The following is a 12809-nucleotide window of genomic DNA, read 5'->3' on the forward strand; positions in this document are numbered from 1 at the left end:
CGTTCCTCTACACACACATACACACACACACAAACACATGAATACACCCAGCAGAAGCAATGGAGCTGACAGGCATTTGCCTCATGTCTCTTCACCCTTTCCAGGAAATGGTACAAAAATCAAGGCCATGTAGATGCTCTTGTCTCAGGGTAAGCAGCTCCAGCACTATCTGCTCTGCTTTCTTTGGTGCCTAGGGGGCCAGAAATGATCCATACCACCTATTTCTGTGGAGGAGCCAGAACTATTTCTGTGGAGGAGCCAGAACTTCTTTACCGCCAGCTTCACTCAGTCTCCTTGGGTCCTGGAAAAAAGGTGGCAGAACACCATTCTTGGTTGTTCTGCCAAAAATTAAGTCCTGGGTATACACACAAAAAGGGGTTGAATTACCACAAGTTTGAAACTTGAGGGCTGAAGGGCTTATCAAGGCCAGAATTGAAGCCTTGACAACTAGCATTATTTCTCATAAATTTTAAACTTGTGTTAATTCAAACCCTTTTTGTGCCTGTGTTTTGTGCTGCAGCATCTGCTTCAATATCACTCTTTCTCCTCCTGTTCCTTGTAGAAGAGAAGGGGAAGGGAAACAACAAGAAAGAAGGGGCTGGGTTAGGAAGTAGAGTGGCTGTTTGCTCCAGGCTCACCTCTCTCCTCCTCTTCCCTGCAGGCTGCCTGAAGCAGAGGGGCTGGAACAGAAAACCCCTACTGCTCTGCCTCAAATCTGAAAAGAAGTGGCAGAACTGTATACCAAGCCTTTCCCCCACAAATTAAGCCCTGTGTATACACTCCTCCACATCTACGACTGGCCAAGAATATGCCATGCTTCCTTCTCCAGGTGGAAGAAAAGGCTTCAGTTTTTGTAAACAATCGTGTAACTATTGAACCCAGTAGAATTGGTTAGTGGTGATCCATGCATTTAGCATGGAGTTTTGGAATAGCAAGTGTTGCTTACCTGTATCAGGTGTTCTCACAGGACAGCAGGATGTTAGTCATCACATATGGGTGACATCACAGGATGGAGCCCTGTATGGAATACTTTTCTGTCAAAGTTTCTACAAAGCTTTGACTGACACTGGCACACTGAGTGCACTGAGCATGCTCAGCCTGCAATTATCCCTGGAGCCACAGGTGTCTCCCTCAGTCTAGTCTTATAGCTAAAAGCGCAAGTGAAACTAAAATAAAATTAAAAATGTTTACAGACCCAACTCCGTGGGGTGTCGGGTGGGTTTCGTGAGGACTAACATCCTGCTGTCTGTGAGAACACCTGTTACAGGTAAGCAACACTTGCTTTCTCACAGGACAAGCAGGATGGTAGTCCTCACATAAGGGTGAGTACTGAGCTGAGGATGCCCGAGAGTACACCAAATGCACACAAGAGGCGCAATGACGGGGGTGGAATTTGGAATGGAGGGCATCCTGAAACCCGTAATGGGTTGGTGGAAGGATGATGGGTAGGTAACCCGAAAAGAATAAGAGTAGACGGACTGGCCAAACACGGAGCATGCCGGCTAGTCGTATCTAAGCAATAATGGGCTGCGAAGGTATGGAGAGAGCTCCAGGTTGCAGCTTGATAAATATGTACAAGCAGCAGCGGCCAAGGGGAAGCTATTGAGGCTGGGACGGATGCAACAGAGTGTGGTTATACACAGTATTGTAGTGAAATGGCTGCTTGTTGGTAGGAAAGAGATACAGACCGTCAATTAGGAGGAATAGGTCTGTTTGCCCACTGGAACTCGCAGCTTGACTCTTGCCACAGAAGGAAAGAGTTAGGTGGAATTCCTATGGAATATAGTGCGATCTAGATAGACTGCAAGTGCATTATTACTGTCCAAGAAGTGGAAAAACCCTCTCTCTTTGGTGAGAGAAAGGTGTTGGGAAAAATGGGCAGAGTATATTCTGATTAAGGTGAGATGCAACGTCTACCTTAAGAAGGATATGAAGTTGAATACGTAAAACCACTCGGTCACGGAGAAACACAGGGTCGGATGAGTATGTAACAAGGTATGTAACTCACTGACCCTGTTGGCAGAAATGACATTTATGAGGGAAAGAATTTCCCATGTCAAACTGTGAAATGAGAGGAATGGAAAGGCTCGAACGGAGAACGTATAAGACTTATAAGGATAAGATATAGGTTCCATTCCGTGACTAGAGAAAATAGAGGTGGCTTGATCAGTGGATAATCCATGGTAAGCAGACTCAGAAGGGGTTTACCGTTAATCGGGTATCCCCACTCCCAAACGATACACCAATTGGATCAGAGGTGTACCTATGTGGAGGATGTCTGGGGAGCAGAATCCGAGGGAGCAAGAGAAAAGAGTGGTGTAGAAAAAAGAAAAAGGGTAAAATCCTTTTGTATGCATCATTTGAATGGTTAGATTTATATGTGGAAGGTTTTGTGACGCTACCAGTACCTGAGAACATCAGTGAATCTACGATTTGAGACTGTCTTGTGAGAAGGCGAATTGGTTACTGGTGTGATAGATTGAGAAGTATGGGAAGCATACTGGTCTCGGCCAGGACATGGGTCTGAGGAACAGTGAACCCCGTCCCGGTTCAACATTAGAAGAGTGCTGGCTATGAGAGGCAGCAGAAGAGACACATTTAAGAGGCCCTTGATGAAAGAAAGGCATCTATGGGAACGCATTGGAAACATGTGTAGGGAGTAGAATCTGTGCACTGTATGGTTCGATTTGGACGCAGAGGACAAGTTCGGTTGACCTCAGTGTTAGAAGATTTTCCCGCTACACATGTAGTCCGAGACCATTCGAGAGGATGGAAACCTACATGGAGAAGGTCTGCTAGTGTGTTTAGTAAATCTCTTAGACAAGTGGCCCGAGGATGCATGGAGTGAGCAAGGGCCAAGAGTAGAGCTGTGCAGCTTCCTTGCAGAGCAGCTAAGAGGTTGTGCGTTCTTGTGTGTTGGAAAGCACATTGTCCCTATGCTGTCTGTATGCACAAAGATTTGTTGCAGAGGCAGTATTGGAAGGCATAAGGGTATAACTCATGGCTAAAAGCTCCAGGAAGTTCATGTGAAACTGTGCCTGCAGCGGAATAGACGCATATTGGGTTGAGAAGAGGTTAGGTCAAACTTTACAACCCTGAGTAAAAGCGAGCATTAGCAGGAGCAGACTAGGTTTTGGTTCTAGATCTGCAATATGGATGAGGGTCGAAAGTGGTTGAACAGCTTAGACCCACTGATAATGGAATATCACTGAATCTATCCCATAGCAGTTTTGGATCTATGAGGACAGTGCATAGTGAAAAAATCCTATGGCCCGACAATAAAGAATTGAGGGGCTGAGATTATGGAATATGTGCACAGGGACATGTAAGAACTTATTAGAATGTCTGCGTGGTTGCTGGACAGGAAGGTCATTGTGACTGTGGTGTCCAGAAGTGTTGTATAAGGGATTTATGGCAGTGACAGTAATCCCAGGTAGTAATTTATAGTGAGTCATGTAGAAGTTAGAGCTCCATGTCTGGACTGACTGTGGTTATGCAGCTGTCCATTCAAGGAAAGTGTGAATGATGTTGCACTCCATAGAGAAACATCAGTCACCGATAGTGATTCAATGAAATACCCCAGTTGCCGAAGCTGGTGCAACCCGCAGAGCTTGGGATTGTAATATTGTTGACTCACCATGAAGCACATAGAAAGATTAGAGGTAATTTACTTACTGTGATATGGAAGCATGGTGACGAGAGATACCATTTTACCTGTGCCTTCTGAAGAAAGTTGGTATTTCTGAGGTCCAGGATGGGCGGAGAGTAACTACTTTCTGTTGAATGAAAGAATAGTGTAATTAAAACTCCCCAATCCCCTCCTCCCCCCACTGCGCTTTGTAGCGTCTGGGGGAGTTTACCGGGAACCTTGGAACAAAGTGGGGTGGCCGCTCTGATATCCGGCCAGTTGGGAGACCAGGAGGTGTCCAACTGGAGGGTTGATGTACTCTGGATATCATGTAACCTCCCACGGGAGCGTGAGCGGTAAAGTCTTACCCGCATTTCTGTGTGCTGTACAAGGAGACACCGAGACCTGACGTCAGGCTTCGAGGTGGACTTACACTTGAGGCAGTATTTGCTGGATCTCGTGTTTAGCAGATCAGCGAATGCACTTGGAACTTTGGTTCTGAATCAGGAACCAGAAGCCAGAGCATTAATCAGTATAGAGCCTCGTTGCTGAAAACGGGAGGATGTCGTGATGCAATCCCAAAGAAAAGATATAGAGGTTCTCTTGGTATTGTGGCTGACATAGTGATATGTGACACTAATACGGTTCTTGGAAGGTACATGACCTAGAACATTTCGAACCATGTGGCTCAAATTAGAGAACACATCTCAATGGGAATGCCGCAGAAGGGGTACTTACCATCCAACGTGGATCGCCAAAGGATGAGCCGGTGACGATTGCTGGCTCCGTGGATTTCAGGAGTCATCGAGGCAGTAGATGCCTGTTTGGACTTTGATGCCTGGTATGGTGACGCAGGTATAGAGGAGACAGGCTGAGTGTGGCTGGCGCTACCACCGTAATTAGTGGAGTGCCACAATCCTGCACCGATGTCAGTGGGGCACACATCGGGAACAGGGGAGCCAATTAATAGCTCATGGACCCGGCCCTCGTCGCAGTGCTCGATGTCTCGTGACACCAGTGCAGAATTCTTCGGAATTCTTTCCGGTGTTTCTGGAGCACCAAGGACTGCCAATACTGTGCGGAACAGTGTTGATGGCAGTGGTGATGTTGCTCGGCCCGAGCATTCTCCAGCATTGAGAAGGATAGCACCTATGTGCTGGATGGTGTCGGTAGTGGACGGTCACCGTGTTGGTGACGATGCATGCCACGGTGCTCAGCCCGGTCTTTCCCCAGCACCGAGATGGATGCCCTCGCTGTCTTCGATGGTGACTGATGACTGACTGTCAGCATGCCTGCACTACTCCTGGCACTATGTAGTGTCATAGGCTAATACGGGGCTTTAATAAGAACCCAAAGCATGGAGCACTGTGTTCAGGCGAGGGTATTAAGTGGCGGTGCTATGTCAGTATTGACGGTGTCGATGGCGGCCAAAGTGGCCTCGAGGATATCGTCAAAAATATATACATGAAAAAACATCAATGACTCGGGCAGAGCAATGATGACAGTGACGGAAGCACTGATGGCATCGGCGAAGGTATCTATGGGAACGATGTGGCATCGAATAATTGAAAAAACATCGTTGGCATCGGAAAAATGATACCGGCATCGACAGAGTCGATGACCGCATCGATAGGAATGTCGAAGACACCGATGGAAATGACGTGGGCATTGAGGGTATCGATGTATGGAGGCAGGTGTCGACGGCATCGGTGGCATGGCCACGGACATCAATGGCATGGCCATGGGCATTGACGGTATCGATTGGATCGACTTGGGCACCAATGGCATCCATGGCATCAATGCCACAGACATGGGCATCGATGGCACAGACATGGGCACCGATGGAATCGATGTTGGCATGGATGCCATCGATGGAATTGACATTGGCATCGATGGAATCCACTTTGGCATCGATGGCATCGACATTGGCATTGATGCCACCCATGGAATCGACATTAGCATCGATGTCCATCGATGGAATTGACCCTGGCATCGATAGCCATTGATGGAATCGTCCTGGCATCGATGCCCATTGATGGACTGGACCTGGCATCGATGCCCATTGATGGAATGGACCTGGGTATCGATGGAAGTGTCCTGGGCACCGATAGAAATGACCCTGGCATTGATGGAAGTTCCCTGGGTGACAATGACATTGACCCGGGCATGGACAGCACCGACGACACAAAGGTGAGTATCGATGGCATCCATCTGGGCAATGATGGCACCGAGGAAACCCAAGGAAAAATCAGTGCAATGGATGAAAAACATGGATGGCACTGATAGAAATGATGTAGGGACAATGGCATCAGAGTACCGCGGGGGGAGGGGTACCGATGGCATCTAAGAATCCAGGATGGTCTGAAGGGGGTACCGACGGTAGTGATGGGGGCATCGACTGCGCAAGGGTACCGAGGAAATCGAAGGACCTGAAATCGACAGGGACCCTGGCGGCAACAGAAACACTAGCACTAATAGGATGAAAACAAGGGTTAGACTCCACGGTCTTTTTCAAAACTTTATTGTAATGGAGACGTATATATTCTTACAGCCCGACTCTGGCCGAGTTTCACCGTTGACAGAACGGCTGCCTCAGGGGCTCAAATTTGTTGGGACTCAGAGTGAAACAACTGTGATCTTATATCCCACACTTATTTATCCAAGTGCAATCCGCTGCATCATTGGTTCTTTTAATTTCATATGACATTCATAATCTTTTTAATGCGATGCGTTTATTGGGAATCCAACTCAGACATTGCATGAGTCATGTACTGTGGCTACTTAAGCTTCTGCTCCAAATCCAAATGCGCGTCCCCTCTCCAACTAGTTGATACAGCGGATTGCACTTGGATAAATAAGTGTGGAATACAAGATCACAGTTGTTTCACTCTGAGTCCCAACAAATTTGAGCCCCTGAGGCAGCTGTTCTGTCAACGGCGAAACACGGCCAGAGTCGGGCTGTAAGAATATATACGTCTCCACTACAATAAAGTTTTGAAAAAGACCGTGGCGTCTAACCCTTGTTTTCATCCCGATGGCTTTCTTAGACCGCCTACCTTCATGCTTTTTGGGACCACTAGCCCTAATAACCAGGCAGAGTGTCACAGAGGGACACTCGCAGGCTATGTGTGGCTAACTGAAAACATAGGGAGAGGGAAGGCCGCAGTTGGTTGGCAGGCCAGGGAGGTAACAGGAACCAACCGAAAAAACAGGGCAAGGTACTCACCGAGCGTCGAATAAACGTACGCGAAGGGAGACCCGTGCAGGGAAAAGGGTTTGTGAAGTAAAAGTTTAAGTGTTTCCGTGTGGAAAAAGTGTTAGAATTTCTCACAGAGCTCCTAACTGCTATGCTTACTGCAGAGCGGAAAAGAGAAGACTGAGGGAGACACCTGTGGCTCACAAGGATAAATACAGGCTGAGCATGCTCAGTGCACTCAGTGTGCCAGTATCAGTCAAAGCTTTGTAGAAACTTTGACAGAAAAGTTTTCCATACAGGGCTCCATCCTGTGATGTCACCCATATGTGAGGACTACCATCCTACTTATCCTGTAAGAAATCTTTTTACCAAATTTTTCTCATAACCTGGACTCCTTCTCTGGTGAAGTATTTGAGTACATCCTTGTTTTCTTTGCTCTTGTAAGAGTAGACTTTACCACAGCCAACTGATGGGGTAATTGCACTATTCCAAACACTGGGGATTATATTTGAGGTCTAGCTTCTCTGCAACCGAGGCACAAGAAATAGGATTTTTCCACAGCCTTGTTCACAATTTTTGCAGGATATCATGGTCTGGGAGAGCTGCTGGCTCTATCAGTGTCCAGAGTTTGGAGCTCAAATACCTTTGTTTGATGATCTTTGCCCTTTAGCACATTAACTCTGAGCACATTTCCCAACTTGTCCAAAATCATGAAATAGGAAAGTTCTTCCAATGGAGATGAGTGTTCTGGAGACTCTGGGAGAGGGTTGGAGGGGATCCCCATTAATCTCGCTTCCGAGCTTGGAGATGAAGGAATTCTAATTCAGGATATCAGTGATGAAGAAAGTGACTGAGAGAAGTCCTTGGTTGTCTTGGAGGTATATACTCCTGATGTGCATCCTCTGACTGGCTGAACCTCCACTGCAAGTGAATGCTGTGGGTTCAAACCACCTTGCAGGGGTTCTGAAGGAGTATCTGTATGAACTGGGGATACTGGGATGTCTTGGAAGGGAGATACTGTGAGGTATCCTCCTTATCCTTAGCCACCAAAGAGGTAAAGAAATTATTCACCTACTTGGTCAAGAGGCTGGGTAATGGAGCATCCTCTTCTGTCACTTAATAGAATTCTGTACATTTTCTGGGTTCTGTAATATTTGGACTGGAGACTGATTAACATGAAAAGTATCAGAGAACAAATGAGATCTGGGGTCTCCAGACATAACCCTTGTTCCATTAATTTTGCTGGTGAAAGTGTCCTAGTAATTGATGACAACAGGGGTATCTGCCCCTATTCATATTTGTGAAAGGCAAGCGTACAGCTGTGTTGGGAGCTCTGCAACATGATGCTTCAATGATGAAATAGCTTTAATGGCCATAGATGTTGAAAATCTATGTTCTCAGGCATGATGCATCAAGGACTTATGTGCTGATGGTGCCAGGTACTTCGACGTTGATGCCTGCTGCAGTGGGATGACCAAACCCAATGGGACCAGCTAACTCAACCTCTGACAACCAAAGCAAACATTTCACAGGAAATGAAATAGGATCTGCACTGGTGGCTAGACCCCTGCATCCTTCAGGAAAGAGCAGCTTTCTGTCTACTTCCTCAAGTCACATTGTTGTTGAATGCCTCTCATGAAAGGTTGGGGGGCCCACATGGGGCCCTTTAGAACACAAGGAACTTGGTCTTTCATATAAAGACAAATTCAGATCAACCCCCTAGAATTGAGAGCAATCAGATATGCTCTAACAATGCTCACTCACATCTTCCATGAGAAGAGCATTCCCATTCAAACCAACAACCAAGTAGCCATGCTCTAAGTGAACAAACAAGGAGGCACAGGATTATGGATTCTTTGCTAGGAGGCGATAGATATAGGAATGTGCATTCAAACAGCTGTCCTGCAAGCGACCTTTCTACCAGGAATCTCCAACAGGTTAGCAAATCGCAGCAGAGTTTTTAGACCATGCGGGTGGTCTCTGCTGCAGTCTGGCTTTCACTTTCTACATTCCACAGAAACTGTTCTTGCCAAAGTTTCCAGTGACTTCTTTGTGGCCACAGCAAATGGCTTTTACTAAGTTCTCATTCTTCTTGACCTACCTACTGTTTTTGTCACTGTTGATCACCATCTACTCCTTGACAGACTGTACTTAATTGGACTGTGGGACTCTGTTTTACCCTATTTTCTTCTTACCTCTCCCATCATACTTTTACTGTATCCTCTGGTTCCTCCACCACTATTCCACTATCAGTCTATGTACTTCAAGGCTTTGTCTGGCCCTCTTCTCTTTTCTATCTACACTTCTCCACTCAGTGTTCTGATCTTCTACATCTGCCTCTCTACACCAGAAATTTCACCACAAATCCAGTCACAAATTTAAGCCTGTATGTCCGACATCACCTATATTTCACATCACCACCTTAAAGTTAATATGGCCAAGACAGAACTTCTTATTTTGCTCCCCCCCCCCCTTCCTTTCTTCCCTCTTTTTTGTCTCTGTGGATGGCAATTCCATCCTCCCAGTTCTCTTGGCCTATAACTTTGGGATCATCTTTGATACCTCTCTACTCTGTGCACATCCAAATCACTGCTAAGGTATTAGTTCTATAACATTGCTAAAGTCCATCCCTTCATTTCTAAGCATGCTGCTAACATGCTCATCTGCTTTCTGATCATGCTATGCCATATGCCCAGAATAGGCTTCCTCATACTCCTTCTCTAGCCATATTCAAATCCAGCTTAAAACTCACCTTTTTGAAGCTACTTTTAAATCCTAAATACTCCTCTAAAGTTAATATACTTCCCACAGACTCTTGCTGTCCATGTATATTTGTCTTGACTGCTGCAAGCTCCTTAGAGCAAGCCCTATCTCTTAGGTGTATCTGTACAGCAGTGCATTAGAAATGATACATAGTAGTAGCTCATGAATACATTATGACTAAAATAAATCTAATTTTACTTCAAACTAGAATAAACAGCATTAAATTAATTAACAGTCAATTTAAACAGGTTGCAGAAACTTTACATTGATAGCTAACAGTTAAACCAGCAAGTTTTGGGGAGGGCAATTTTGAAATGCCCCATGGGGCTTGCAGTCTACTCATGGGACTGAAAGGTCATTTTCAAAGGGAAACTGCTTGGGGAGTTTCCCTGTGAAAATTTGGCTGGTTCCCACCATTCAGGTATAAAGTATATACAATAAATGATGACTAAAGATTTGAATATTTGGACTTTGTGTGTACTTTGCCTTTCCTGACCTATCCCCCACTCTTGTTTTTATGTGGGTAAAAGTATGCATGCTTTAAGCAAATATACTTAACCTGCATGCATTAATGCATGCATTAAGCAAATATACTTAACCTGCAGTGAGGAATGGGACAATAAGCAAAACATGTGTTTACTTGTGTAAAAAGTGTGATTATTGCCTCTAAAATGTTGCAAGGTATCTTTATATAGCACTGATAACTGCTTTCATGTAGGTTTTCTTCATTTAGTCAATTTCATGTAACGTGTTTTTTCAAAGTATTATGGGGCGGATTTTAAAAGGCCCGCACGCGTAAGTCCTTCCGGATTTACGCGCGCCGGCGAGCCTATTTTGCATAGGCCGCCGGCGCGCATAAAGCCCCGGGATGCGCGTAAGTCCCGGGGCTTTCGAAAAGGGGAGGGAGGGAGCGTGTCCGGGGGCGTTCCCGAAACGACGCGGCATTTTGGGGGCGGGCCCCGGCGTTTTGGGGGCGGGCCTGGGGGCGTGGCGCCGGCCCAGGGGCGTGGTCGAGGCCTCCGGACCAGCCCCCGGGACCAGAGGACCCCCTGCCGGCGACGTGCGCAAAGTTAAGGGGGGGTTTAGATAGGGCCGGGGGGGTGGGTTAGGTAGGGGAAGGGAGGGGAAGGTGGGGGGAGGGCGAAGAAAAGTTCCCTCCGAGGCCGCTCCGAAATCGGAGCGGCCTCGGAGGGAACATGCAGCTCGCGCTGGCATCGGCGCGTGCAGGTTGCACAAATGTGCACCTTGCGCGCGCCGACCCCGGATTTTATAAGATACGCGCGTATCTTATAAAATCCAGCGTACTTTTGTTTGCGCCTGGTGCGCGAACAAAAGTACGCGCTCGCGTATTTTTTAAAAATCTGCCCCTATAGTTTTATACATCTCCTATAGTAAAGTGTATGAACTGACACTTCTAAGCCTGGAGGAGGAAATCAATACATTATCATTTGTAGATGCTCTGCACTGTATGGTATAATTCATAATGTGAAAAGGACAGAGCCCTTTCCATTATTGGCCCAAAACTCTGGAATTCATTACTTCATTTCCTCACCAATCAAGAAAACTTAAAATCCTTCAAAAAAGACCTAAAATCCTGGCTACTAGCCAATCTTTTAAAGACTGCACTCAAAGAACTTATAGTATATTAACATAGCCTGCTATCTTTCAATATCTCCTTCAATCAATCTCCCTGTTTCATGATGCAGATGTCCTCTGTTTTTCAATGTTCCCAGATATCTCTGTTCACCTACTCAGGGTTTCCACCCTGTGTTATCCTGTTACTCATTCTCCTTGTTATGTCTTTGCTCATCATTGTTAATTTTTGATATTTTAAAATTTCAAACATCGTTCAATGTAACATGTTGTTCTGTATGTAAACCGGAGTGAAGGCAACTCTGCTATACCTCGGTATATAAAAAATGCTAAAATAAATAAATAAATAAATAATATTAACAAAATGCTGTTTATCTGAAATATAACTCATAAAATTAAGGTTTAACTGTTAGCATGTACAATATGTGAAGAAAGAGAAGGCCGCGATAACAAAAAGGTGTGTGTATGGAAATTTGTGAATTACCGCACCATGCGGTAACTTAGAGCACCATGCAATAAACCCTATTTTTGCACCTTGCGCTGGGGGGGGGGGAGAGCGAGAGATAGAAAGAGCGAGAGCGAGTGAGCCTATCTACAAGGTCCTCATAGTTGTTAAGTATTTATATCTCTATAGGAGGGCCATCTAACAGGTTGAGGTGAGGTGTTGGTGGTGGTTTAGGATTTAGGGGCCAGTTTCGCATGTAGAGTGAGATGTATGAACAGCACAGTACACCTTGGTGAAGATTTGACGCCATTTGGAGTGAGGAAATTCTCACAAAGATGAAATTTCTACTATGTTCTCTCACCCTAGCTTGATGGACTCTATAACAGGATACCATCAAGCTAGGGTGAGATAACATAGAACAAAATTTCATCTTTGTGAGACTTTCCTCACTCCAAATGACATCAAATCTTCACCAAGGTGTACTGTGTTGTTTGTACATCTCACTCTACATGCGAAACTGGCCCCTAAACCACTACCAACACCTCACCTCGACCTATTAGATGGCCCTCCTATAGAGATATAAATAGGTGCACACAGTGAGGCCCTCCCCAGAGGCTCTCTCTCTACTCCACTCCACTCCCCTCTCCCTCTCCTCCCCAAGCCCAGAAATGGCCAAAATGCAATTCCAAAAATTTACCACAAATTGATTTATGACCATTTTGGGCATATCGCACAGCCTAACACCAGGAAAAAAGGTGTAGTTGTTTCTGGCTTTAAAACCGTGCGATAACATGCGTTATGCTATCGCATCTGCGATATTGCCCCACATTTTCATACATCCTGCCCCTTCAAAAAATTTGCATTCGTGCCATGCATTATAAACAATAACATGTGCGTTAATGCCATAACGCATTTTGATGAATGACCCTGTAAGAGAGAGAAGTCCGTTTGGTGGCACCAGATGATATCATCCATATGTCATGGTTAATTTAGCTCTGCTTGTCAAAAGAGAAACTGTGTTATCCATGTACTGAAGTTTAGTAAATCCTGTGGCAATTCTTTAAGTCACGTTGCCACAGCCAGGAAAACCCTGAGATCTCAGCTGTGGCAATGTACAATGGTATTCCCCCATCCCAGGACAGCCAGTTAACGAGACCACAAGTGATAGTAAAAGTCCCCCATTT

General features: G+C 45.6%; 1 protein-coding gene across 11 annotated transcripts in view; it reads right to left on the bottom strand.

Annotated features, from left to right (window-relative positions):
- EXOC6 (exocyst complex component 6) overlaps positions 1–12809 on the bottom strand; it is a 734347-nt gene that overhangs the window by 324489 nt on the left and 397049 nt on the right. The window lies entirely within an intron of this gene.

Source organism: Rhinatrema bivittatum, chromosome 7, assembly GCF_901001135.1.
Source record: "Rhinatrema bivittatum chromosome 7, aRhiBiv1.1, whole genome shotgun sequence".
NCBI lineage: Eukaryota > Metazoa > Chordata > Amphibia > Gymnophiona > Rhinatrematidae > Rhinatrema > Rhinatrema bivittatum.